This window comes from Artemia franciscana, chromosome 5 (assembly GCF_032884065.1).
Source record: "Artemia franciscana chromosome 5, ASM3288406v1, whole genome shotgun sequence".
Taxonomy (NCBI): domain Eukaryota; kingdom Metazoa; phylum Arthropoda; class Branchiopoda; order Anostraca; family Artemiidae; genus Artemia; species Artemia franciscana.
Window position 1 is genome coordinate 1,053,748 of NC_088867.1, and position 26,805 is coordinate 1,080,552.

The following is a 26,805-nucleotide window of genomic DNA, read 5'->3' on the forward strand; positions in this document are numbered from 1 at the left end:
AAACATACACCATAAAAAAGACAGAAGGAGAAAGGAAGACTGTTTTCCTACTTTAGTAATTAATATAGATCAGTACTTGAATGAGGCTTTAACCCTACTCATCCATACAATCACATAGGTCTGACAGCATAACCATACACAATCAACTATAAAGAATAATCCATGGACAGGCAGTCGTGTCGTCAGTAAGTATAAGTCGTCATTTATCAAATATTAAAAAGAATAAAAACGACGAATAATTCAGAGGCGACCACCCAACGCAAGGGCTCATCAGGAGAACACCCACTTGCCTAAAGGGTTTTGGCAGTCTGAGTTTTTTATATGTATGTTTCTGTTTTTGGCTGCCTTCACTTATAATTTATTATTTCTCTTCTATTTTTAATTTTGTGCTCTCTTACCTACAGGAAACCAAAACTGAAAATCACAAATAAGAAAAAGGTGTAAAAAAAAGATAATAAATTCTTCTTTATCTTTTTTGTATGAAAAGCATTGCAGATTCGTAACACTTACTTAATTTAATAAACATGAACACAACTACAACCAAAAAATTCTTTAATACAACCAAAGATATGAAAACTCAAGCATATGTAACAAAGTAATACCTTTGTTAATACAGAATCACTTTACAGAGTACGATAAGCATTTAAGGACCTTTTTTGTTGAAAAGAAGTATATTTCAACACAACTGCACTTTGAAATTATCCCCCTTGTATCCCTGGTCATGGAGCCTTTCCAGGGGGAATAAGAGTATTATATTTTCATTTTGTATTTACTGGTGAGTAAACTCTGAACTCTGAATATAAAAAATTTGGAAATTAACTGCACGTAGCCATGCCACTAAATAATTAGACGGCGCAATTAACAAAATCCAAAATATCCTCAGAAATGCCTCGCATCCAATATTTGCATCAAAGTTGAACTAACTTCTCTCATTTTAATTATTAAACAAATATTAAAAACAACTTTATTTCAAATAACTACATTGTTTGACTCACAATTTGGGCAATAATCATGAACGTTTCAAATAGATTTAGCATTAAATGATTCGGCTACACAACTAAGATCTATGTATCTTCAATACCCTTTCTTTCATATATATGAAGTATGTTTTAATTTATTTATCTCCTTATTTATATGGTGAGGATTCTTCACTAGGGAACTTAGGATAGTCTTAATATGACTTGAGGAAGCATTGTTTTCTATTCTGTAGCAAAGCTAAGAGACAAAAAAGATGAAAAAAACTCTTTTCCGGAAGCTGAACAAACAACAGAAGATATTGAATAAATAATATTTATTATTTTTATTACCGGTGATCAGTTCTATTTAATAATCTTAAGCAAAAAAATTATTATTTGTAGACGCATTAGAAGTAACTACAAATAATCTTTTACCATCCAAACATATAAAAAGAGAAACGATGTGGAATTTAAGCTAAGTCTTAACAAGCCTATAATTTTATAAATACAATCAATATAGTAAAGCTTTGTTAGTCTATACAATTTTCACAGTTCAACTATCTGTTTTTATTATCTGATTTAAGACAAGATATATTTTACGTGCTGAATTTATCAGGAACAAGAAGTGACTTAGCAAGAAAAAAACTAGAAGATCATATCTGACATCCCTTTATAAATTTTAAAAAGCAAAAGGAGTCAAAGGAGTCTATTATTTTATTTTAGAAATTAATTTTTTTTATTGTTATTTTTGCTATAATTAACTTCCTAGATTTAAGCACTCAAGACAAACTAAAATAGGAATGGTGTGGATTTTAAGTACAGTCTCAACAAGTCTTTGTAAGCAAAATCAATATAGAAAAGGTTCCTTTTTGCTTGTTCATGCAATTTTCCCACTTCAATTATCTCTTTCTGGAATCTGATTAAAGACAAGATATATTTAACCAGGTTCACCTTCTTATTTTGACAGGGAACAGGAGATAGATTAGCAACAAAGTGAAATTAGATGTTTCGATCTGACTTCCCTTTGAAGGTATTCATTATTAAAAGAACTTGAGTCTTCAAACAATCTACATATTTTTTCACCTATTTTTTTCAAAATTGAAAAATAGTGGCCAAAAACCCTCTTTTAAAGTCCATCCCCCCCCCTCACCCTATAAAATGTTACGATACCCCTCGCCTCTAAAGATTGAACGTTTATACGTCTAACTTCATTCATTTTGTCTTTTCAATCAATGTAAAATTGTAAAGGTGTGTGATACTTCACATTAGAGGTATTAATGGGATCAATGACAACGTTTCCTATAGTGAGAGTTACGACCTGGAAACTGCCGTATTTATGAATAAATCAGTAGAACCGTACGATCAGTAGAAACCGTAGAACCGTACTAAAGGACTTGGTATGCGTTATTCAGCAAGAGATGTACACATATGAGGATCCAATTACAGAATTTATTGAATATTTGTATGCCAATTTGACTTAGATGCAGCACAGAAAAAGGTGAGGGAATGCCGAGAGGTGATCCTTCGTGATTTCGTTTTAGTGGCACTGCTCGATGATTTTATTGAAAATGCAAGGCTCATGATTTTCGAAACTTTCTGTCGAATTCATGAATGTATTAGTATCCATCATATAGTATCCGATCCATTGTATAGTATCCATTGAATATAGCATCCAATAAGATATTATCCATTAATAAATAAAAGATATCCAGTTGTATGAAGTTGTCACAAAGAAATTTGTAAAAGCGTAAACTTTTTTTTTACATATTTGTCTTTTTACATCAGTTAGACAATATGCATAATGTCAAAATGTGTATTACTAGGGTAAGATGATAACCAGTGGCATCAATTGAGGGGCATGTGCCCCCTAGATTCCCCCTATGTTTGTTAAGAAAACATCTTTGTGGGTAATATTTTCATAGAAAAATACTGCTTTTAGGCTATTTTCATTGAAGAAACTGAAAGAACTGACAGGTTTGCCCCCCTCCCCCAATGGATTCTAAAAAAATACATTTTGCCCCCCCTCCCTTAATTTTCGTATTGACACCATTGATGATAACTTTAAAAATCCGCCGGCACCAATTCATCCCAACAAAGCGACGCGTAATTCGGCCGCTTGGCAGTAGTTCAAAGAGGTATTAGATTAAAGTTTTCATGACACTGGCTTACAAAACCGTCTAGTTGAAACTATCACAAATACCGACTGAAAGCAACAACAAATTATTTGAACGTCGACAACAATTCCACTGTCCTAATCAATTAATCTCAATTAAAAGGCGTTTATAAATACGCTTTAGTTGATACTCCCAAAGGTTCTCAAAAATTGTATCTTTTGAGTAAGTTATGGAAAAAGCGTGACTGGAAAAAAGAGTCATATTTAGTTTGTAAATAAAAAAGAACCAGAGATTTCGCACCACCTCATCTTTAGCTGGAATAGTATTGCAAAGTCAGCAAATAAAACAAGAAATATTCTTTTCAAGATTAAAAATAAAGCTTGACACAAGTGAGCTACTTAAAATCATAACATCAAGAAAGGAAGAAAGAATATTATTCCGGGAGATTAGTCCCTTTTAAAGGTGGATTGATATAGTTTAGCATGGGTGATCTGACGCTGAGACCTACTTCGGTTTGGTTAATTGGAGCTATAATTGGAAAGTGGAGCAAGAATATATTAAGTAAACAAACCAGCGAAAAAAATTTTGTATGAAGCCGAAAGGGGAATGTTTTTAGACTTCAAGTGCTGTCTTTCCGAAGAAGAAGAAGAAGTTATTTATTAACAAAATATGAAGATAATGAAATTAGTAGGCTATTTTAACGACATGGGATGCTTTGAACATTAATGGAAATTAAATTAATGGAACATTAATCCATTAATTAATGGAAAATTAAGTTGGCTTTGCTGCCCAGCTCGTAAATATCACCATATAACCCGCCAAGGGAGGAGGACGTTCAAAATCTCGTGCAGATCCAACATTGGCAGCACCTTTCTAGGTCAGTAAATGCTGCTTACGTAATTTTTTTTTCAGGATGCATTCCTCCCTTACCACTTGTGTAATAGGAGTGTGATGTTAAAATCAACGAATAGCACGGATCATTCGCAAATTTTTGGCTTTTATTGATAGGTGTTACTGTGGTGTTTTGATACTAGGCTAGCCACCGTAAGCAGGGTCCCGTGATGGAAGGACGTTCTTTTTGCCGTATGGCACGTCTTTGTAGGTTCAATTAACTTAATAGAAGGACACCAGTAAGAGGCCTCTCTTTGGCTGTTACGTTAAAGTAAAGGTAATACTAAAGTAAAACAGTTCAAAATAGGGATAAAACCTCTTAATTGACATTGAACAGATACAAAATTATTTAACTGGATATTTTGAACATATATACAGTGTTCATCATCATCAGTAAAACTAAAGACATGAATAAAAATAAACAAAATTTATACCTAATAAATTAATCACATATAGTTTATTTATTAGGTATAAATTTTGTTTATTTTTATTCATATCTTTTAGTTTTACTGCTGATGATGAACACTGTACATGTGTTCGAAATGTCCAGTTAAATAATTTTATATCTGTTCACTGTCAATTAAAAGGTTTCATCCCTATTTTGAACTGTTTTACTTTCGTCATGGAAAGGCAGTGTGGTCTTCGAAGTTATCTAAGGTAATACTGTAAATATTAGATGATATTTAAAGTGGAAATAAAAGTAAGTTGAATGCAAGTTAAATTGTATATATCTGTTTAAAAGCTTAAAAGGTAATGCCACTGACATAAGAGGAAGTGGAATTTAAAAAATAAAAAAGTCACTTTCAAATATTAATTTTAGCCTTAAATAAAGTTCAAATTAGAATTGGAGTTAAAATTTAACCTTGGCTCCACCTTATAAAAAGGTAAAGGATACGGCATTAGACTTTACAGTCCGTACCGGCGGTGCTGATCTCCGTTTCTTGGCCCTTCAGCCAGGAAGTGCAATGGGGGGTTGGGGGCCAGCCATCCTGTGCTTTCGCACATCCTTCCTGTTTACCTTCCCCAGATTTCTCCAGGTACCCATTTGGAGCTGGGTCGACTCTGGCTAAGCTTACAGAGTCAAGCCACTGACCCCCGTCCCAAACCAAAGAATCGGGTACACTGGGATTCGAACCCGCGTCCTCTCAGACAAGGGATCCCGAATCCAGCGCACCAACCCACTCGGCCAGGACGGCTCAGCTCCACCTTATATAGGACAATAAATATTGCTTATGAAACGATTTCCAAGCACTTTTCCCGAACAACAGCTGACAGACTCTACAGCGGAAAACTGATTGAGCTTTGTGACTTGCATATTACACCAGATATTCGTATAGAATAAAAATCATTTCTCAAGCACGACAGCAACAAATTTGAAAGCATCCCTCTTACGATGAAAACTACTACTGGCTGATTAATCTTTTTCAGAAAGATGTCTCATCTTGAAAATCATTAATCTTCTATTTTTTCCTATATTTCTGATCAATTTATCACATAATTCTCTCGAGATTAAAAGACAGTTGATATATACCATATTTTGTAATTACACATCGTGTCATATTAAAAATACAATTAAAAATCGGTATTATCTCACCATCAACTTGTAACCTTCATTGTCACATTCACGGTTGTATTTACTGAAAACTAACTAGATTACAATAAATTCAGCTAATTTATTTTTTTTCAAAAGCTACATTTATTCACCTACTACTTTTTTACGATTTTGATTCAGAACTTTTTTTTAAAATACCGTGTTTGCTAGAAAGCTTTTACATTAGCTTGTTTGTAAGCCAATTTTGTCTTAAACACAATTTTTTCCCCACTTTAGTCTCTTAATAATTTTATCTTTCATTTTCATTAACTTGATTAGTTAATTGGCTACAACCTGCTTTAAAGCATCTTTTAGTACAAGAATAAACAAGCAATTTCAGTCCCTATGCGGCCTAAATTCATACGAAATAAGTAGGTAATTTTGAAGACCACATTGCCTTTCCATGAGGATAAATAGAATTTCGAATAGGGATAAATCCTATTAAACAATGATAATAACATTCATAAATATAACGGATATTTCGTTCACATGTACAGTGACATGTACGATCTTATTATCACTTTCTAATAAACGGGTTTATCCCTGTTCGAACTTTTATCTATGAGAACGAAATAAGTCAAGAAATTGCATATTTGTAAAGCCATTGAGAAGTTTTAAGACCTTACAGGTAAGCATGGCTTGTTAACCATCTGGCAACAAAAATGTCATGTTGTCTTTTAATGTCAATAAATTGCATAAGAACCAATCCTTCTCACACCAGCTAGCTGATGCCAAAAATAACTCAAGCCTTTTAAAAACGCTTTTTGAATTTTCTTTGAAGATCTTTTATTTAAACTTTCTTTGACAGTCATTTCTAATTCACTTGGGAAAAATTCTCGAAAAAAAATCTACCGCCCTTTTTTTCTGTATAGATATTTTGTTTACTGCCTTTTTTCTCCGTATTCATTTTAGAAAGTTCCCGAGTAATTTTTTCAAGGGCGGTTATTACCTTTTTATTGCTGAATTGTCCTTTGTTTTGTTCACACCGAAGATTATTGTTATTGGAACAGCTCCAAAAGGCCTATATAGCACTAACAATCTTCATTCTCTTCAGAAAAACGTAACTAAACAATTCTTTTGTCGTGAAGTACATCGATTTTCATTTCAACTGATTGGAGAAAGCTTTTAGTTAGGTCACGCAATACCACTGAAGAAAAGTTTTGAGTGATTTAATGTTTAGTTTCGCTTTTTGATCTTAGAGGTAGAAACAATGGTAAAAGCAGACAAGAAATACATTTCAGCATCTTTTTCTCAAATTTTGTATTCCTATTCAGCTCCTTTACCCACGCAGAATTTGTAGTTATCCCTTTTGAATTATTTTGGCTCAGGGTCATCCATGGGGTGTGGAGCAGATCGGGCACTTTCAAACCCCTTGCCCAGAAAGGTTTAAATGAAAAAAGTGGCAAAAAGCTAATGTGAAAACTACAATGTGACCCTATAGATTCTATAGACCGGGTATGACTTTCCCAGGACGCTTCAACGACAAGATTGGTCAATTAGTTTTTTAATTGTCAAAACACAGCATTTTTTTCTTTTTTTTCTATTTTTTCCCAAAGGCAAGTGACTATACCTTATCATTGAGATTTCTATAGTCAGTAGGCTTACTTGGCGACGAATTTAAAAGTGGCTCAACCATAATTTGGTAAGTACATTCTGTTTTGTCTAACAGTGGAGTCTGAACTTCCAGGAAAAGTCTTTTGAGGGGTAAAGATGAACTATAAATTGGGGGGAAGGAAGTAGTTCCGTAGTAGGCCTATATAGCACAAAAAATCTTCATTCTGTTCAGAAAACGTAACTAAACTATTCTTTTGTTTAGATTATATCTTGCTTCGCATATCTGGAACTAAAAAAATACTGCAAAAAAACACAAAAAATAGCGTAATTTACTTGTACGTAACTTGCAAGATGAAGAAGAAAATGAATTAAAAGACTCAATCTAAGGATACAAAACTATGCTAAAGAGAACGTTTATATTAGAAAAACTTCAACAAAATATAGACCTTTGAAAAAGATATAATCCGTTTACTTTTATACCAAGTTTTGTAGGTTGTTTTTTCCTATCATTAAAACCGTCTTCTGAATAAAAAAGAAAAGTTTAAAAGAAATGTTTGGGGAATAAGCTATTGTTAGCAACAACGAGAATAGTAGCAAAACATCTTTATTTCTGGTTGAACCTTTAGCTTACTGGGACCTGAAGAGCCATCTACGTATTTATGAATCTTGAATGAAGAATTGTACGAACTTTTCAAAAATATTTTCATAGCCTAAAGAATGATCAATTGACTCTTTTAGATCTAAAATTTATTATAAGTTGTGATTTTGTTTAAATTAGAAAGTGATTTTTAAGTTTTGAAAAAAAAAAGTTAGAAAGAGAGAGCAAGTTCTAATAGTAAATTACATCAAAAACAAATGTTTTCGGGAAAAAATCTAAAAAGGGAAAGAATTGATTCTTTCATTTGTACTACCGAATAATACTTGAATAGAAATACCCTTACATTACTGTTCAGTACTAAGGAAAACAGGCAAAAACCAACTGAACATATTCAGCTTAAGGTGGATCTCCGAGGTTTGAAGCCAATGCTATTTCCCTATAGCAGTGAAATGCGTATTAACAGCAGACATGAGCAGATTCTTTGATGAAAAAATTATTGTGGCTTCATTGAAAGCTTTAACATGAATAGGCCGAACAAATTCGCATTTTTATTCTTTAGAGCTTCATAAAAAATTAATTAGTGGGGACACCTCTAATTTTTAAAAGTAGTAATAAAATTACTTTTAGAAGATGTAGAGAATTATAAAGTAGCCTCTCGATTTGCCACAAGATTTAAAAATTTTTGGCCGGGAATTTTTTTTTTTATTATCATCAGTTTCCTTTAAAATTTGCTATTTAAGATATCCTTCCTTTACTATTTAAAAGAGTTGTACTAATTATACAGCCTTGATTTTTGTGTCATTTTGTAGATCTTATACTGATTAATAATCCCAAAGATTATTAAGTTTGTAGTTATAAGAGATGATTTTTAGCAATAATTCTTAGTATTCAAGATTTTCTCCTTTCTCATTGGCTTAAGCACTCCTTAAGGGGTTTGCCAGAATATCATTAAGAATGTTGACATCTTCTTATTATTACGACCAGATTTAAAAGGAAGTCGAAAACATGTATAATTGGCAACAACACCTTGAGACAATATCATTTTTAACACCTCATACGAATGGGAATTTGTTAGGTTACACAGCTGTTACAAAGCAGATAAAATTATTGGCCTTTAAAAGTAAAGAAACACCGATTGTAGGCCTATAAAATGTATGAACATTATTTTTAAAAAGAACATTATTCTTAAAAACAAATCATTTTAAACATTATTGGCCTTTAAAAGTAAAGAAACACCGATTGTAGACCTATAAAATGTATGAACGTTATTTTTAAAAAGAACATTATTCTTAAAAAGAACATTATTCTTAAAAACACATCATTTTAAACATTATTGGCCTTGAAAAGTAAAGAAACACCGATTGTACGCCTATAAAGTGTATGTACTTTATTTTTAAAAAGAACAATATTCTTAAAGACACATTATTTTAAACATTATTGGCCTTTAAAAGTAAAGAAACACTGATTGTAGGCCTTTAAAATGTATGAACATTATTTTTAAAAAGAAAGTTATTCTTAAAAAGAACATTATTCTTAAAAACACATTATTTTAAACATTATCGGCCTTTAAAGGTAAAGAAATAGCGATTTTAGGCCTATAAAATGTATGAATATTATTTTTTAAAAAGAACGTTATTCTTTCAAACACATTATTTTAAACATTATTGGCTCTTAAAAGTAAAGAAACGCCTATAAAATATACGAACATTATATTTTTTATCTAAAGTTGTAGGATATTCGTCCATTTTAGTTCCACGGGATCTCATTTTATTCCCAATAGTGCCGTATCTTAGAATATTTTGGTTTTTCCCCAACATCTCATATAGTTGACGATTTATAGGCTCGTTCATAAATGACTGATTACCCCGGTTTGGAACCGCGGTAATCATATACTTTGCTTTACGGAGTTAAAGTCATATGTTCCTGAAGGTGCATAATAAACATTGGGCAATCTTGCCCTGGGGTCATAAATACAGGTAAGGGAGGAAGGAAACCTCTTAGGGGTATTTAATAAATTTTTGAATCTACTTATATTTATATACTATTCGTCAAAAACAAGAGCTAAGAGCTCATATGGCACTTGTGACGAGCTCAAGAGGAGCCAAGAGCCAAGAGCTCATGTGATATGAGCTCTAGTAAAATTCTAAGAATCAATAGCTTGCTTTAAGAGAAAAATCAAAGGCTTAATGCCGGTCGGGATTTAAAACAAGAGCTCTGAGACACGAGGTCCTTCTAAATATCAAAATTCATTAAGATCCGATCGCCCATTTGTAAGTTAAAAATACCTCAATTTTTCTAATTTTTCCTCTCCCTTCAGCCCCCAAGATGGTCAAATCGGGGAAAAGTCAATTAGTGCAGCTCCCTGACATGCCTACCAATTTTCATCGTCCTAGCACGTCCGGAAGCGCCAAAATCACCAAAGCACTGAACCACACCACCTAAGTCCCCCAAGGAAAGCGGATCCAGTCCGGTTACGTCAATTACGTAACTACGTAACCAATTCGAATTGAAAATGGATTATCTGAGACATAAGATTCTTCTATATATTAAGTTTCATTATGATCCTATCACCCATTTGTAAGATACCTCGATTTTCACGTTTTCCAAGAATTCCGGTTTCCCCCTCCAGCTCCCTTCAATGTCATCAGATCTGGTCGGGATTTAAAATGAGAGTTTTAAAGCACAAGATCCTTCTAGATATCAAATTTCATTAAGATCTGAACACCCGTTCGGAAGTTACAAATACCTCATTTTTTATAATTTTACCGAATTACTCCCCCCCCCCCCACTCCACCAAAGAGAGCAGATCCGAGCCGGTTATGTCAGTCACCTATCTTGGACGTGTGCTTATTCGTTCCACCAAGTTTCATCCTGATCTCTCCGCTTTAAGCGTTTTCCAATATCCCCCCCCCCCTAATGACACTGGATCTGGTAGGGATTTAAAATGGGAGATCTGGGTTTCGAGGTCCTTCTAAATATGAAATTTCATTAAGGTACGATCGCTCTTTCATAAGTTAAAACACCTAATTTTGTGTATTTTTTTTAGAATTAACCCTCCCCCTCCCCCCAACTCCCCTAAAGAGAGCAGATCCGTTCCGGCTATGTCAATCCCGTTTCTAGGACTTGTGCTTATTTTTACCATCAAGTTTCATCACGACCCCTATACTCTAAGCGTTTTCTGAGACATGCTATCCTTGGAAATATCAAATTTCAATAAGGTCCAATCTCTCCTTCGTAAGTTGAAAATACCTTATTTTTTTATTTTTCAGAATTAACCCTCCTCCTCCCAACTCTCCCGAAGAGAGCAGATCCGTTCCAGTTGCGTCAATCTCATATCTAGGACTTACGATGGTTTTTACCACCAAGTTTCATTCCGATCCCCCCACTCTATGCGTTTCCCATAATTTTTGGTTCCCCCTTCCAGTTTCCCCCCAATATCACCGGATCCGCTCGGAATTTAAAATAAGAGCTATGAGACACGATATCCTTCCAAACATCAAATTTCATTGATATCTGATGACTCTTTCCTAAGTTAAAAATACCTCATTTTTTCTAATTTGTCGGAATTAACCCTTCCCCCCCAACTCCCCCAAAGAGAGTGGATCCGTCCAGTTACGTCAATCACGTATCTACGATATTTGCTTATTCTACCCACCAAGTTTTATCCCGATATCTTCACTCTAATCATTTTCCAAGATTTTTGGTTTCCCCCTCCGCCTCTGGCCACTGTCACCAGATCTTGTCAGGGTTTGTAACAAGAGTGCTGAAGCACAAGATCCTTCTAAATATAAAGTTTCATTAAGATCTTATCACCCGTCCATAAATTACAAATACCTCATTTTTCTAATTTTTCCAAGTTACCCTCCCCCCAACTCTCCCAAAGAGTGCGGATCTGGTCCAGTTACGGCGGTTACGTATCTTGGATGTGTGCTTATTCTTCCCACCAAATTTCATCCTGACCTCTTCACTCTGAGCGTTTTCCAAGACTTCTGGTCCCGCCCCCACAACTCCCCCCAATGAAACTGGATTCAGTCAGATCTAAAATAAAAGATCTGAGTTGCAAGATCCTTCTAAATATGAGATTTCATTAAGATTCGATCACTCCTTCGTAACTTAAAAATACCTCATTTTTTCGAATTAACCGTCCCTCCACTCCCCCCTACAGACGGTCGAGTCGGATAAATGATTATTTCTAATTTAATCTTGTCAGGTACAGATTTTTCTCATTTTTCACAATTAACCCCCCTCCCTACTTCTCCAAAGAGAGCGGACCCATTCCGAATATGTCAATCACGCATCTAGGATTTGTTCTCATTTTTTCCACCAAGTTTCAAACCGGTCTTTTTTTCTGAATTAACCGTCTCCCCACTCCCCACAGATGATCGAATTGGGAAAACGACTATTTCTAATTTAATCTAGTCTGGTTCCTGATACGCCTGCCAAATTTCATCGTCCTAGCTTATCTGGAAGTGACTAAACTAGCAAAACAGGGAAAGACAGACAGACAGACTGACAGAATTTACGATCACTATATGTCACTTTGTAAATACAAAGTGCCACAAAAACTTACTAATACCACAGAAATTTAAGAAACTTTTTCTAAGACCTTTTAAGCCCTGGAAGCAAGAGATAAATTAGGGTCTAACTCGGTGTCTTCAAGTATCGTCCTGATTTACGAACAATTAGCTACAACTGAAGCCCAGCTGGAGAAAATAAGAAGTCATCTGCTGGAAAATATAACCAATCAAACAGTTCGTGGTAACGAACTGTAGTAAGGAGCGGCCCGGCTCAATAGAAACTGACACTCTAAAAAATGGAATTTTGATACCAATAGTCACATCAAAAGAATCACATTTTAATGCGGATTTTAAATATATAAGTTTCATCAAGACCAGTTATACCCATCGAAAGTTACGAGCCTGAGAAAATTTGCCTCATTTTAGAAAATAGGGGGAAACAACCCCTAAAAGTCATACAATCTTAACACCATCAGATTCAGCGTATCAAAGAACCATAGAGTAGAAGTTTCAATCTCCTATCTACAAAAATGTGAAATTTCGCATTTTTTTGCCAGAAGACAGATCACGGATGCGTGTTTATTTGTTTTTTTTTTTTCCTTTTTTTTCCAGGGGTGATCTTATCGACTGAGTGGTCCTAGAATGTCGCAAGAAGGCTAATTCTTATGGAAATTAAAAGTTATAGTGCCCTTTTTAAGTGACCAAAAAAATTGGAGGGCACCTACTCCCCCTCCCACACTCATTTTTTCCCAAAAGTCACCGGATCAAAATTCTGCGATAGCCATTCTATTCACCATCGTCGAAAAACCTAATAACTATGTATTTAGGGACGTCTCACTCCCCCGCAGTCCCCGTGGGAGGGGCTGCAAGTCACAAACTTTGACCTGTGTTTACATATAGCAATGGTTACTGGGAAGTGTACAGACGTTTTCAGGGGGATTTTTTTTGGTTTAGGGGGGATTTGAGGGGGGAGGGTTACATGGGAGGATATTTCCATGGAGAAACCTCTCATGGGGGAAGTGAATTTCAATTAAGGTGGCGCAGGATTTTCGAGCATTATTTGAAAAAACAATGAAAAAATAAATATGAAAAGTTTGTTTCTACTCAAAGTAAGGAGCAACATTAAAAGTTAAAACGAAAAAAAATTATTATGCATATCAGGGGTTTACCTTCTCGTTATACCTCACTCTTTACGCTAAAGTATTTTTAGTAATTTCAACTATTTATTCTACGGTCTTTGTGATTCAGAGGTCATTCTTAAGGAATTGGGACAAAATCTAAGCTTTAATGTAAAGAGCGAGGTATCGACCAGGGTTGAACCCCCTCATATACGCAATAAAAACATACGGATATAGAAGTTCGTTACGTAAGTTCATTCGTAAGTACGTATATTTTTTGCCAATGAAAACGTTTGTAAAAAATTAAAAGTTCTAGTTGCTTTTTTAAGTGATCAAAAACTTGGAGTGCAACTAGGCCTCATCCCTCGCTCCTTTTTCTCAAAATATTCCGATTAATTGCAATTATTTCATATGCAAATTTCGCTTTAATTATTATGTGCGGAGAGCCAAGATCAAAACATGCATTAATTCAAAAACGTCCAGAAATTAAATAAAAAAAACAAGCTTTTTTAAATGAAAGTAAGGAGCAACATTAAAGCTTAAAACGAACAGAAATTACTCCGCATATGAAAGGGGCTTTTCCTCCTCAACGCCCCACTCTTTACGCTAAAGTTTCTTACTGTTTTAAAAATAAAGTTAATAGAAAGAGTCAAACTTTAGCGTAAAGAGCGGGGCGTTAGGAGGAAAAGCCCCTATCATATACGGAGTAATTTCTGTTCGTTTTAAGTTTTAATGTTGCTCCTTACTTTCATTTACTTTCAGTTACTGAAAAGTTCAATGATCCAAATTCACTGAAAAAAGAAGGTACTGAACTGATAATCAGCCAGGTTTATGATTCAACCACGCTCGAGTTTAATCCATAGTTTGCAAAAATTGAGCAGGCTCTACTAGGTAGTCTGAGATTTCAAACTGAAAATTTGTAGGAGAGAATTGGTCGAATAGAAAAAAAGCTTGATAATTATGATCAAGAGTCCATGCTTGATAGCCTTGTATTTCATGGGTTAAAGTAGTTACCTGGTGTAGAAACTCATACGACGATATCTAATATTATAAATAGCAAAATGTCTGTGCTGGGCCCTTTACTTTATTTAGTTTACGTGAACATGATGCACGTTTATCTTAAGGATACATATATTACTAATATTGTTTCTAACAAAATTTGCAAAATCTGCAGATAATTTAATAGCTAAAGCTCATATTACTCTCAAAAGATTAGAGATGTTTACAAGTTTAAGTTTGCTGTGTGTGAATGTAAAGAAAAATTTTTACTGACATTCTGTGGAGTGGGTGATTCTGTTGATGTATTCAGTAAAGTTCTATTTGGTGAAAAACCTATTTTACAAGCTATATCACTGCGGTACCTCGGCTTCCATATTGATTCTAATCTATCGTAGAAGCATCATAGCGACATTATCTCCACCAAAGTTGCACTTGGAGTTGGCATCCTCAAAAGATTGAAGCATATTCTGCCGGAACATACTCTTCGCACGATATATTTTGCAATAATCTACCCATATATCATACGGATGTTTAGTCTGGAGAAGCAATTTTTATGTTAATTACAAGCTAAATGGTTTTCTCATAGTTTTGATCGGACGATTTCGCTAAAAAAAAGGGGGTGGGAGAGGAGGCCTAGTTACCTCCCAATTTTTGGTTACTTAAAAATACAACTAGATTTGTTTTATTTTTTTATAAACGTTTTTGTTAGTAATATACATTCGTACCTTACGAATTAGCTTATGCAACGAACTTATATAATTGTATATTTTTATTGTGAGGGGGTTTGCCCCCTCGTCAATACCTCGTTCTTTACAATAAAGCTTGAATTTTGTCCCAAATCTTTCAGAATGACCCTTGAATAACAAAGGCCGTAGAATAACTAGTTAGAGTTATATAAAATACTTTTTGCGTAAAGAGCAAGGTATTGTGGAAGAGATGAACCCCCTTATATAAGTAATATTTTATGTTCGTTTTAAGTTTTAATGTTGATCATTACTTCCAGTTGAAAAAAAAATAATTTTCTCATTGTCTTTTTGTAAATGATGCTAGAAAATCCTACGACCCCTTCATGTAAATTCTCTTCCCTCATGAAAAATTCCGGCATGGAAAGATCCTCTCACTCAACTTGCCCCCCCCCCAACCCACCCTAAACCCAACACAAAAAAAGTCCCCCCGAAACGTCTGTACACTTCATAATTAACAACTATTAGGTGTTAACAATGGTCAAAGTTTATAAGTTGCCGCCCCTCCCCCGGGAACTGTGGTGGATTTAGTCATCCCCAAAGACATAGTTATTAGGTTTTTGACTAAGTTAAACACAATGGCTATCTCAAAATTTTGATCCGGTGACCTTGAAGAAAAATGTGTGTTGGAGGGGGTCTCGGTGCCCTCCGATTTTTTGGTCACTTAAAAAGGACACTATAACTTTTAATTTACGTTAGAATGAACCAGCTTGCGACATTCTAGGACAACTAGGTCGATACGATCACCCCTGAGGAAAAAAAACAAAAAAAAAACAAAAAAATACGCACCCGTTATCAAAAATACAAAATTCCACCATTTTTATGATAGGGGCTTGAAACTTCTACAGTAGGTTTCTCGGATATGCTGACTGATGGTGTGATTTTTTTAAGATTTTGTGACTTTTAGAGGGTATTTCCGCCTATTTTCTAAAATAAGGCACATTTTCTCAGGCTCGTAACTTTTGACCGGTAAGACTACACTTGATGAAACTTATATATTTAAAATTAGCATTAAAATGCAATTCTTTTGATGTAACTATTTGTATCAAAACTTTGTTTTTTAGAGTTTTGGTCACTATTGAGCCTAGTCGCTTCTTACTACAGTTTGTTACCACGAACTGTTTGAAATAGTAACTTGTAAATGAATAAAAGTAATACATTCTACTATAACGTTGAGATAGAACTTACTAATGTCTCAGGTTTTCCCGTCCCTTTTTTGTTTTTGTATTTTTTTTCTGCCCATCGTGAAAATTCAAATGCTAAACTGTTATCTGACTTGTAATCAACCAAATTCAAATGGTCAGCTGTTACCAATTAGACATGTGAAAAATCTAAATTCCCTTTAAATCCGGTCTTAATGTTCAGGGAAAGTCAACAGTCTTTAGATATTCTGATACAACCCTCAAGGAGCAATTAAGCCAATGAGAAAGGAGGAAATTTCGTAACGTATTTCAGTGTTATTGGAAATAGAATTTGCTTTCAACCTAGGAGATTGACCTTAACAGCTGAGGACGAGCAAGGTCGTGACTAGTAGGGTGAAAAAGCTTCCTGCATGAGACCTGGTCTTCTGATCTGCTCAGACGTAATAGACTTAAAGGGTATTAATCTCGGTATTAATCTTTCAACATAAAAAAAAACAATTATAATTTCCTTCGATAGCTGAGACTCAGATTTATTTATCTACCAAATAAAAGTTTTGAACTTTGCTTTTACTTTCTAAATAGAAAAATAAGTCAGAAACATATGAAGACAAACATTTTTTCTATTTTTTAAGCAGTTTTAGATCATTCTCTAGAAAAAAGTTTAAGTTTCATCATAATTCTGGCTCGATAGATAGCTAGAAGTGAAACTAAAAAATCTTGTATTTTAGTACACGTTCTCTTGGCGCAAGTTGCAGCTGTATTCTTGTCACAAAATTGCATGTTTCATAGGGACTATGAACCTAAAATAAGTTTTAAGACAATGCTTGATAAAAGTGAAAAGCAGAGAAAAAATAAATGACTTCAGTAAAGTGGCTCTTTTAACTTTTGTGTTTTTGAGCCTTTTAGTTTTGTTTGCATATTTAATTCTATTTCATATTTTTTCTTTTCTCTTGCATTGAGCAAACCAGTGATCTCTGCGGCAATATTTGTATTATTTTCTAAATTTCCATCGGCTGATCTCGTTTATTTCTTCTACACTTTTCTAATTCTTAGGCTAGTCTACAAAAAGGACTTTTTTTTTCAATTATTCCCGCAAAACATTTCGTTGGAGCGCAATTCAAGATATCTCATTTTCCAGAATCGTTTCTGCCAATTGCCTTCTAAAATTTTACAAGAATGTTGTTTTTCCAGACACAGAAATAACCTGATCGAAATAATTTTACAATAGTGACACAGAATAATGACAAAATGACACAGAAATGGTGAAACACAGACATAATGACAAAGAAATATGACAAAATGACACAGAAATAATCAAACACAGAAATAATAACACATAAAAAATTTCAGACACTGTAACCATACAATGGAGGTTGTTTTCTTTTTTACAATTATTTTCGCAAAATCTTTTGATGGAATAAAATTCAAAAGATCTCAGTTCCCAGAATTGTTTCTGCCAATTGCCAGCTAAAAATATACAAATATTTCGCTATTTCAGACACAGATATAACCCTGACAGAAAATCCCATAATAATGACACAGAATAGTTACAAAATGACACAGAAATAATGAAACACAGAAATAATGACACAGAAATTGACAAAATGACACAGACATAGTGAAACGCAGAAATAATGACACAGAAATAATTTCAGACATTGTAACAATACAATGGAGGTATACTCCTTTTCCGTTGTAGACTAGGCACTGCTTCAGGCTTTCTAAACAGTCTACAAAGACAACCTTATTTTTTATAATTATTTTCGCAAAACCTTTTGATGGAGTAAAATTCAAACGATCTCAGTTACCAAAATTGTGTCTGCCAATTGCCTTCTAAAATTTTACAGAAATTTGTTATTTAAGACACAGAAATAACCTGACAGAAATAATTTAACAATAATGACACAGAATAATGACAAAATGACACAGAAATATGGCAAAATAACACAGAAATAGTGAAACACAGAAATAATGCACATAAATAATTTCAGACACTGTAACAATATAATGGAGGTATACTCCTTTTCTGTTGTAGACTAGGCATTGCTTCAGGCTTTCTAAACAGTCCACAAAGACAAAACTTATTTTACAATTATGTTCGCTAAACCTTATGATGGAGTAAAATTCAAGAGATCTCTGTTTTTATAATTGTTTCTGCCAATCGCTAGCTAAAAATTTACAAAAAAAAAAAATATTTTAGACACAGATAGACCATACAATGGAGTTTCCCTTTTCTGTTCTAGACTAGGTATTCCTTCAGGCTTTCTAAAAAAAAGTGAATTTTGTTTCTTTTGTTTTATCCAGACGACAAGACAATTGCGTCCGGACGTGTTTTATTTTCACTTCAGCTTTTTCTTAGAAATAACCTCGTAAAGAACGAACCATCTTGTCAATAATGACTGTGTAGCAAAAATGCACTTTTCACCGAAAATTGTTTTTTATTCTACTGTATGCTTTCTACGCTGTATTTTCGCACTGTAATTGTATTTTTACACTACTTTATGCTTAACAGTTGTTTCATTTTATTTCTTTTTTTCTAACTATATTTTTGAAGCCTCAGTTCAAGGTTCAAGGTTCTTTTAATATAACCAAAATATACAAAATATTAGGTAACTCAAGGCTGAGAAACATTCTACAGTCACAATCACATGCAGACACATTCTAGGGGGGTTGCATACTTCTTTCAAGGCTAAAGGGGTTAAACAGGTATACTTTTGCCAATAAAACGTCAAAGTGACAAAAGTAAGATAGTAAGGCTGCACTGAACTTGCATTTTGGCTTTCTTTTATATAATCTTTATTGGCCAAAGAAATATCAAAGATTGATTTTGTTTATTTTTTTCTATTTTTGAAGATTTTTTTAGTTAATGTAAGATTAGTAAGATCAGCTATGAATAATGATATACTGCGAATCTTAAAACTGACATTTTTTTCTATAAAATGTTGAAATAATTTTAAAGAAACTTAAATACAATAGTCTTCTATGAATTAAATAAATATTAAAAACAAGTTTTTTTTAACTGCAAGTAAGGAGCGACAATAAAACTTAAAACGAACAGGAATTATTCCGTATATGAAAGGGGTTGTCCCCTCCTCAACGTCCCACTCTTTACGCTAAAGTTTTTATTGTTTTAAAAACTAGAACTGTGACTAAGAGTCAAACTTTAGCGTAAAGAGCAGGTATTTAGGGGGAGATGAGCCCCTCATACACGTAATAATTTCTGTTTGTTTTAAGTTTTAATGCAGCTCCTCACTTTCAACTGAAAAAACTTATTCATATTTATTTTCTCACTATTCTCTGTTTTAAGTATTGCTAGAAAATCCTGCACCCCTTTCGTGGAAATTCTCTTCTCCCATTACAAATTTCTCCATAGAAAGATCCTCCCGCGTAACCCCCTCCCTCAACGACCTCCCCAACTAAGAAAAAAAACTGAAAACGTCTGTACACTTCTTAATAACCAGTACTATATGTAAACACTGGTCAAAGTTTGTAACTTGCAGCCCTTCCCCCGGGGACTGTGGGGGATAAAGCCCTCGGGTTTGTGAGGGAGTAAGCCGTCCTCAAAGACATATTTATTAGGTTTTTCGACAATGCTGAACAAAATGGCTATCTTAAAATTTTGATCCTTTGACTTTGGGAAAAAATTAGCGTAGGAGGGGGCCTAGGTGCCCTCCACTTAAATTGAGCACTAGATCTTTTAATTTCCGTTAGAACGAGCCTTCTCGCGACATTCTAGGAGCACTGGGTCTATACGATCACCCCTGAAAAACGCACCCGAGATCGGTCTTCTGGCAAAAAATATTAAATTCCACGTTTTTGTAGGTAGGAGCTTGAAACTTCTACAGTACGGTTCTCTGATATGATGAATGCGATGGTATGATTTTCGTTAAGATTCAATGACTTTTAGGGGGTATTTCGCCCCTATTTTCTAAAATAAGGCAAATTTTCTCAGGCTCGTAGCTTTTGATAGTTAAAACTAAATTTGATGAAACTTATATATTTATCACCATAGAAATTCAATTCTTTTGACGTATCCATTATTGTCAAAATTCCTTTGTTTAGAGTTTCGTTTAACCTGCTATTGATCCGGGTCGCTCCTTACTACTGTTCGTTACCACGAACTGTTTGATCGTGAAGGTGATTTCGAAAATACAGGTCACAAGGAGAAGCTAGCACCTACTGTGTTCTCACTATTGATTTCAAAGAAAGCTCATGCTAGTGGCACTTCGGGGAAGGGAGGTGTAGAGGAATTTGCACCTAACTAGGTATCGTACATGCTCCCCCCCCCATATTTCAAAACATCTTTTTTGGATGTTCATTGAAAAATTATCTTTTTGTGTTTTCATTGCAAAAATTAAAAAATACTCCTCTTAGATTCTGAAAATAAATTTTGCCCCTTTCCCATAAAATTTTTGTAAATTGGCACCACCGACTCAGACGCAAACACCTAAGCACCAAAAACTCAAACAAATACCAAAGTCTAACCCAATGCAAAAAATCTTTGGCAATTTAGCTGGGGTCGAACAAAAACCAAGAGGTCCTTAAAAGGTGACGGATGAAAGCACAAAAAAAGGATTTAAACAAAGTAGAAATTTCATGGAGGTGTTACCGTGAATGTACACAAATTGGTGACTGTCGACATTCCCCGGTGAATGTCCGAAATACCTTTCTTTTTTTCCTTTGATTTAGTCAGCATTTTGATTTTGTGATTTTGTTAGATGATTTTGTGATTTGGTTAGATTTTGTGAGGTGAGGTGAGGCTGGGCTAGGTTAACTTAAGTTAAGTTTTTAATCCATTTTTGATATTTAGAACCAAATTTACATAACCAAACCTAACCTAAACTAACACAATCTATCCTAACCTTGCTTACGAATATTAGAACAGAGCAATATAGGAGAGACGCGTACGAAGCTGTGTATGCTACCCATATGATGGTGCTTCGATACAATTAAGAATGGTAGTAGTATGCAACTGCTCTACGATGTTTGACCACAATAGCTTAATTACTGGAGAAATCAACCCCTCATAAGTCCAGTGACGGTTCTGGCCTCTCTTGCACCCGGGACAAAATCTTGATAAGCTGAATAATATCTAGCATCGTTTATTTGGATCAATTGAATGTTAAACGGTTGCATTTGCATTTCTTTAACAAGTGCACATATAACTTGCAATCAAACTAGAAAAGATCATCTAGGAGCTTCAAAAAAAATGTATAAACAAGTATTCGAAAATGCATTTCATGACGGGATTAGGGAAAAGTTTGATCATAAATTTGGACAACACAAAAGAATATTACTGCTTCTTTATCTATAATGAAGGTATTAGTGAACATCTTAAAGGTTTAACCTTTCTTAGTGCAGTAAATTAAAATTGCAACGTGGATTATAATACATTGAATTAGAATTATACAAGGTTGGCTAAGAATGGCTTATTTGCGAAGATAACACAACCAGAAAAAACCTTTCTTATCAGAGATAAATAGTCTATTTACCTCATTATTTTTAATAGTCTTTATCTCTCAATAAATAAAATTTTAAGAGCTAAAACTAAACTCACAAAAAAAATGGCTCCAAAGATTCCAATTAAATCAAACCATCTAGTTGGCTAATAAAAACACTATTTTCAAAGCTTCTCAGGTTTTAATTCAAAATGGCGGGAGTGGCCAATGGCTTTCATTTATGGTTCGACAAAACCTTCTAAGCCATGAATTTGGTTATAAAATTTTCAATTTCCCAAAAACTGAGTAAAAAAGGGTGTTCTCTTTTGCTCCAACTCCTGTGAAAATTTGATTCTTTCCCATCCCCCAGAAGAAAATTAAAAAAAAAACGTGTATATACGCTACTTTCTCTGCCTTTGTACCTGTAAACACTGCTATTCTATTTACTTTTTTCCAAGTTGATCAAGAAAGGGCACTTGTTGTACAACCATATGCATCATCAAAAGCTGAGACTTCCCTGTCACTTAGTCTTTACAAATTATGATATACAATCAGACGGCTCCGTGGGGGCATCTCTTAGAAATATGATACCTACACTTAAATGCCGACGGTCAAAGAAATTCCAAAGCCGGTTAAAGAGGAAACTCAACTTATTTCTAAAAGTTAGCAAGGAAGTTGGAAAAGCCTAGAAGGGACAAATAGTTTAGCCAACCTAAGACATTTTGCTGTCGTGAGTTTTGTATTGAAGAAGCGTTTTTGGTGAAGGAATAAACGACAATGAGAATAAAATGATAACTAAAATAATCATTAATGATATAACTTGGAATTGGTTAACTTAAAAACTAGAAAAAGCATATTTGTTAAAAAAAAATTCGTCAAAATTGGAGATAAGACTACCGTCTATGCAATTTTAGGTGGTAGTGGGTGCCACATTAAAAAAAAAACTTGGAGAAAAATCAGCAAAAAAAAGATAGTAGCATCGAACAGCTTAAGAAGGTGTAGTTGTCTTTGGCCACCAACCGATTGCTAGCATTTCAATTTTTGCAGACGAAACCGCTACCAAAATAAAATACGTAGTTTTGCTTATTTATTTTAATAGTTTAACGTGGCAACACCGACGAAATTTTGTACTGCCCTAAAAACTTTGTAATTTTGAAACAGCCAAAACAAAACTTTAAAAATCGTATTTGAAAATTATTGCGGTAGAGGCTTGCACTTGGACAGATTTATGAAGGACTTGGGCAAAAAAAATTTTAGAACATACTCTGTTGCTCCAATAACGTCAGATGCTTGATACTCCACTATTCCTTTACCCAGTTTAATTGAAGGATTCAACAGATGTTTTAACGACTCCTTCAACCCTGGGGTTATGATGGCTAAGTTGGATGGTCACTTTGGTGCACAAACAGCCAGTTAAAGTAGTTTATGTCATTAATATTTACCTAATTTTAGATTATCATGCATGGATATCAACCTAAATCTAACAATTACAGGATATATACATATATATATATATATATATATATATATATATATATATTTTATGAAAATTTTATGAAAATTGGTTTTATGAATGAAAATATCCATGTCATTTCTGAGAGAAAAAGAAACACAAGATTTCTTTCGTATTTTAGAATTTAAAGGTATAGCTATTTGAAGAAGTTAAGGAGGAATCCATGAAAATACTTAACAATGAAACAAGAGGAAAGAAAGATATATGTGGATTGAACATCCAATGAATTCATGGTGAGCTGGCCTGTCACCTCAGATTTTTGTTTTCTGTTTATTCCTTTAAAGATCAGTCGAGCCTTACTTAGACATAATATCAAATATTAATTAAATGTAACTTAACTTTGTGTGATTGGTGGCTTTTAAAAAAATACTAATCCCTCAAACTAAGTTTAGTGTCGTGTCTCTTTTGGGCTAAGCACAGTGACATATTTCTATGCTCACTTACCGTGACATCTTCAAATTAGGCTTTTTGTTTTCAGTCTTTCCGTACTAAGGAAAACTAAGGAAAACTGTTCAGTACTAAGGAAAACAGGCAAAAACCAACTGAACATATTCAGCTTAACAGCTGAGGACGAACAAGGTCGTGACTAGTAGGGTGAAAAAGCTTCCTGCATGAGACCTGGTCTTCTGATCTGCAGAAGATAGATCCAATAACGTCAGATGCTTGATACTCCACTATTCCTTTACCCAGTTTAATTGAAGGATTCAACAGATGTTTTAACGGGGTAACAAGTTTGGGGAGTCAGTTCCAGGTGGACATGGATTGGTGAAATTCTATTTCAAGTACTTTCGTATATGGGGCACGGGATAGTACCTTCAAAACCATGTCCTGCCCCGAAAACTCGAGATCTTATATTTTTTTTCTAATTCTTTCAAACACTGAAAGATAAAGTGTCATTTTCTTATTGCGTTTTCCCAAGCTATAGCCCCTCACCCTAATAATTTTCTACACACACACATGTGGCTAAGTGTTTTATCCTTCTGTTAATACCTGATTATCAAGCGACCTGTGTGCCTATATCTTTGTTTTTATCGGTTTTATCATGTCTTAAGCATAGGTGACTTATTCATCATAGAAAATATACCCTTGGTAAGTCACTGAAGTAATGCACGTCATAAATATGTAACAGGCACGTCTTTTTTTTACTAAACAAAATATACAGGGAGTACAGGAATGTTTAGTATTCTGGTCTCGATAGTTTAATTTTCTTAATTTTTTTTTTTGAACAAGTAAAAACCTTGATCAAAGTGCAAACCGTTGGTGCTTAAAAAAAAAAGTAACATTATTATTCCCATAGACAAATGTATATGGACTTGACTCTTCAGTTCGGTTAGTTTTAGGTGGAATGCGAGTTAAAGAACATATTCACGTTCTGTAACAGACACGGATAGTAGAGAAAAATAGAGAGAGGGACAAATCCTTCACGGCTATCGCCCTCTAGGTACCCAGACTCTGAGCAGACTACCGAGAAACAAATAGATAAAATAAAAAGCATAAATCATCAGACAATAAAAACAAGATATTTCTCGTCATCAAAATTAAGCCGAAAACTCTTGTCATTTTCACTTTGGGATATAAAAAAAAAACGTTATATAAATTTTTCTAGTAGGGTGGGGAGAGAAAAATGATCTAATAGAGGGGGAGTTCAGCCTAAAATAGCCCCTTTTATAAAAACTCTCTGTTTCGTCTATCCGTGTGTAGCCACCCTTAAGCAACGAGGAAAACCAGAATTATTTCCAGTTCAGAATACGTATCGGTTTTACAATACGTGTGTAACCACTTTCAAGCGACGAGGAAAACAGAATTTATTTTCTATTAAAATAAATCGCGGTTTCATCCATGTCCCTACTTTTAAGCAATGCGAAAAGTGAAAGTAAGCCTTATAGGAATGACTTTCAGTTCTTATTCATTTGTATGTAGCCGTCAATAAAATGCGAAAAAAAGATAAAATATCCCCATTAGAAAGCTTCTGGCGTTATCGATATATCTGTAGCCCCCAGGCTATAATGGTCAGGAATAATTGTCAGTTTAATCTACGCATTATTAAACCATTTTTAAGCAACAGAATAAACCAAAAGAATATCATGCCAGAAATAATTCTAACTCTCGTTTGATATCTATTCGCGTGTGGCTGCCTTTAGGCAGTAAGAAAAAGGACATATATGTCGGACTAATGACGCTTATTGGCCACTAAGGATGAAGTAATGTTGCTCCATGCTTCAGTTGATTTTTTTTTAATTTAATTTCTGATTGTTTCTTAAATTATCGTGGGAAATCTGGCACCCTCTTCGTTAAAAATTCTCTTTTCCCCATGAAAAAATCCTCCATGGATCTATCCTCCTACGCAAAACCCTCTCCCAATACCTCCCCCTACCACCAGAAGAAACCTCCCTGAAAATGTCTGTATACTTCTCAATAACCTATACTATATGTAAACAATGGGTAAAGTTAACAAATTGCAGCCCTTCCCCTGGAGACTGAGGGGGAATAAGTCATCCTCAAAGACATAGTTATTAGATCTTTCGACTATGCTGAACAAAATGGTTATCTCAAAATTTTGATCGGGAGACCTTGGGAAAAAATTAGCGTGGGAGGGAGCCAAGATGCCCTCAAAATTTTTTGGTCACTTAAAAAGGGCACTAGAACTTTTAATTTCCATTTGAATGAGACCTTTCGCAATATTCTAGGACCAATGGTTCAATACTATCACTTCTGGGAAATAAAACAAAAATGAAAAAAATAAATAAACACGTATCCATGATCTTTCTTCTGTCAAGAAATATATAATTCCACATTTTTGCAGATAGTAACTTAAAATCTCTGTGGTAGGGTTCTCCCATATGCTGAATCTTATGGTGTGATTTTCATTAAGATTTTATGTCTTTTAGGGAGTGTTTCCCCCTTTTTTGGAAATAAGGCAAATATTCTTAGGCTTGTAACTTTCCATGGGTAAAATTAAAATCGATCAAAATCCATTTTTTAGAGTTTCAATTACTATTGAGCCGGGTCGCTCCTTACTTACAAACGAACTGTTTGATTAAATAAGATAAAAACAGGTTTTTTTTCAAATGTAAGCAAGGACCAACATCAAACTTAAAATAGAGAGAAATTATTACGTATATGACGGTTGTTTCCTCCTCCTCATTACCTCGGTCTTTGCACTAAAGTTTTTTTTAGAACTTTTAAAAAGCTTATTATTCTAGCTAACGACTCCCGTGTTTCGGAAGTCGTTCTTAAGGAATTGGAACAAAAAGTCAAACTTTAGCGTAAAGACCAAGGTACTGAGGAGGGGACAACCCCATCTCATATAAGTAATAATTTCTTTTCGTTTTAAGTTTTGACATTGCTCCTTACTTTCAGTTGAAAAAACTTGTTTTTTTATGTTTAATTTCTGGTCGTTTTCCAATAATGCTGGGAAATTGGCTCCCCTCCGTGGAAAATTCCTTCCCTGTATGGAAAATCCCTCCATGGAAGGTTCTACTTACGCAAAGTATCCCCCCTCCCTGCCAGTAACATTTCCCCTCTGACAATTCCATTCTAGCTGAAAATTCCACCCGAAATATTTCTTGTGGAGAATTATGGATGAAAACTTTTCTTAGCTCACTTTCACTTGAAAAGGACTTCAATTTAC

At 34.3% G+C, this 26,805-nt stretch overlaps 1 protein-coding gene across 8 annotated transcripts in view; it reads right to left on the reverse strand.

Moving 5' to 3' along the window:
- LOC136026848 (rap1 GTPase-activating protein 1-like) overlaps positions 1-26,805 on the reverse strand; it is a 235,706-nt gene that overhangs the window by 63,683 nt on the left and 145,218 nt on the right. The gene's annotated exons all lie outside the window — the stretch shown is intronic.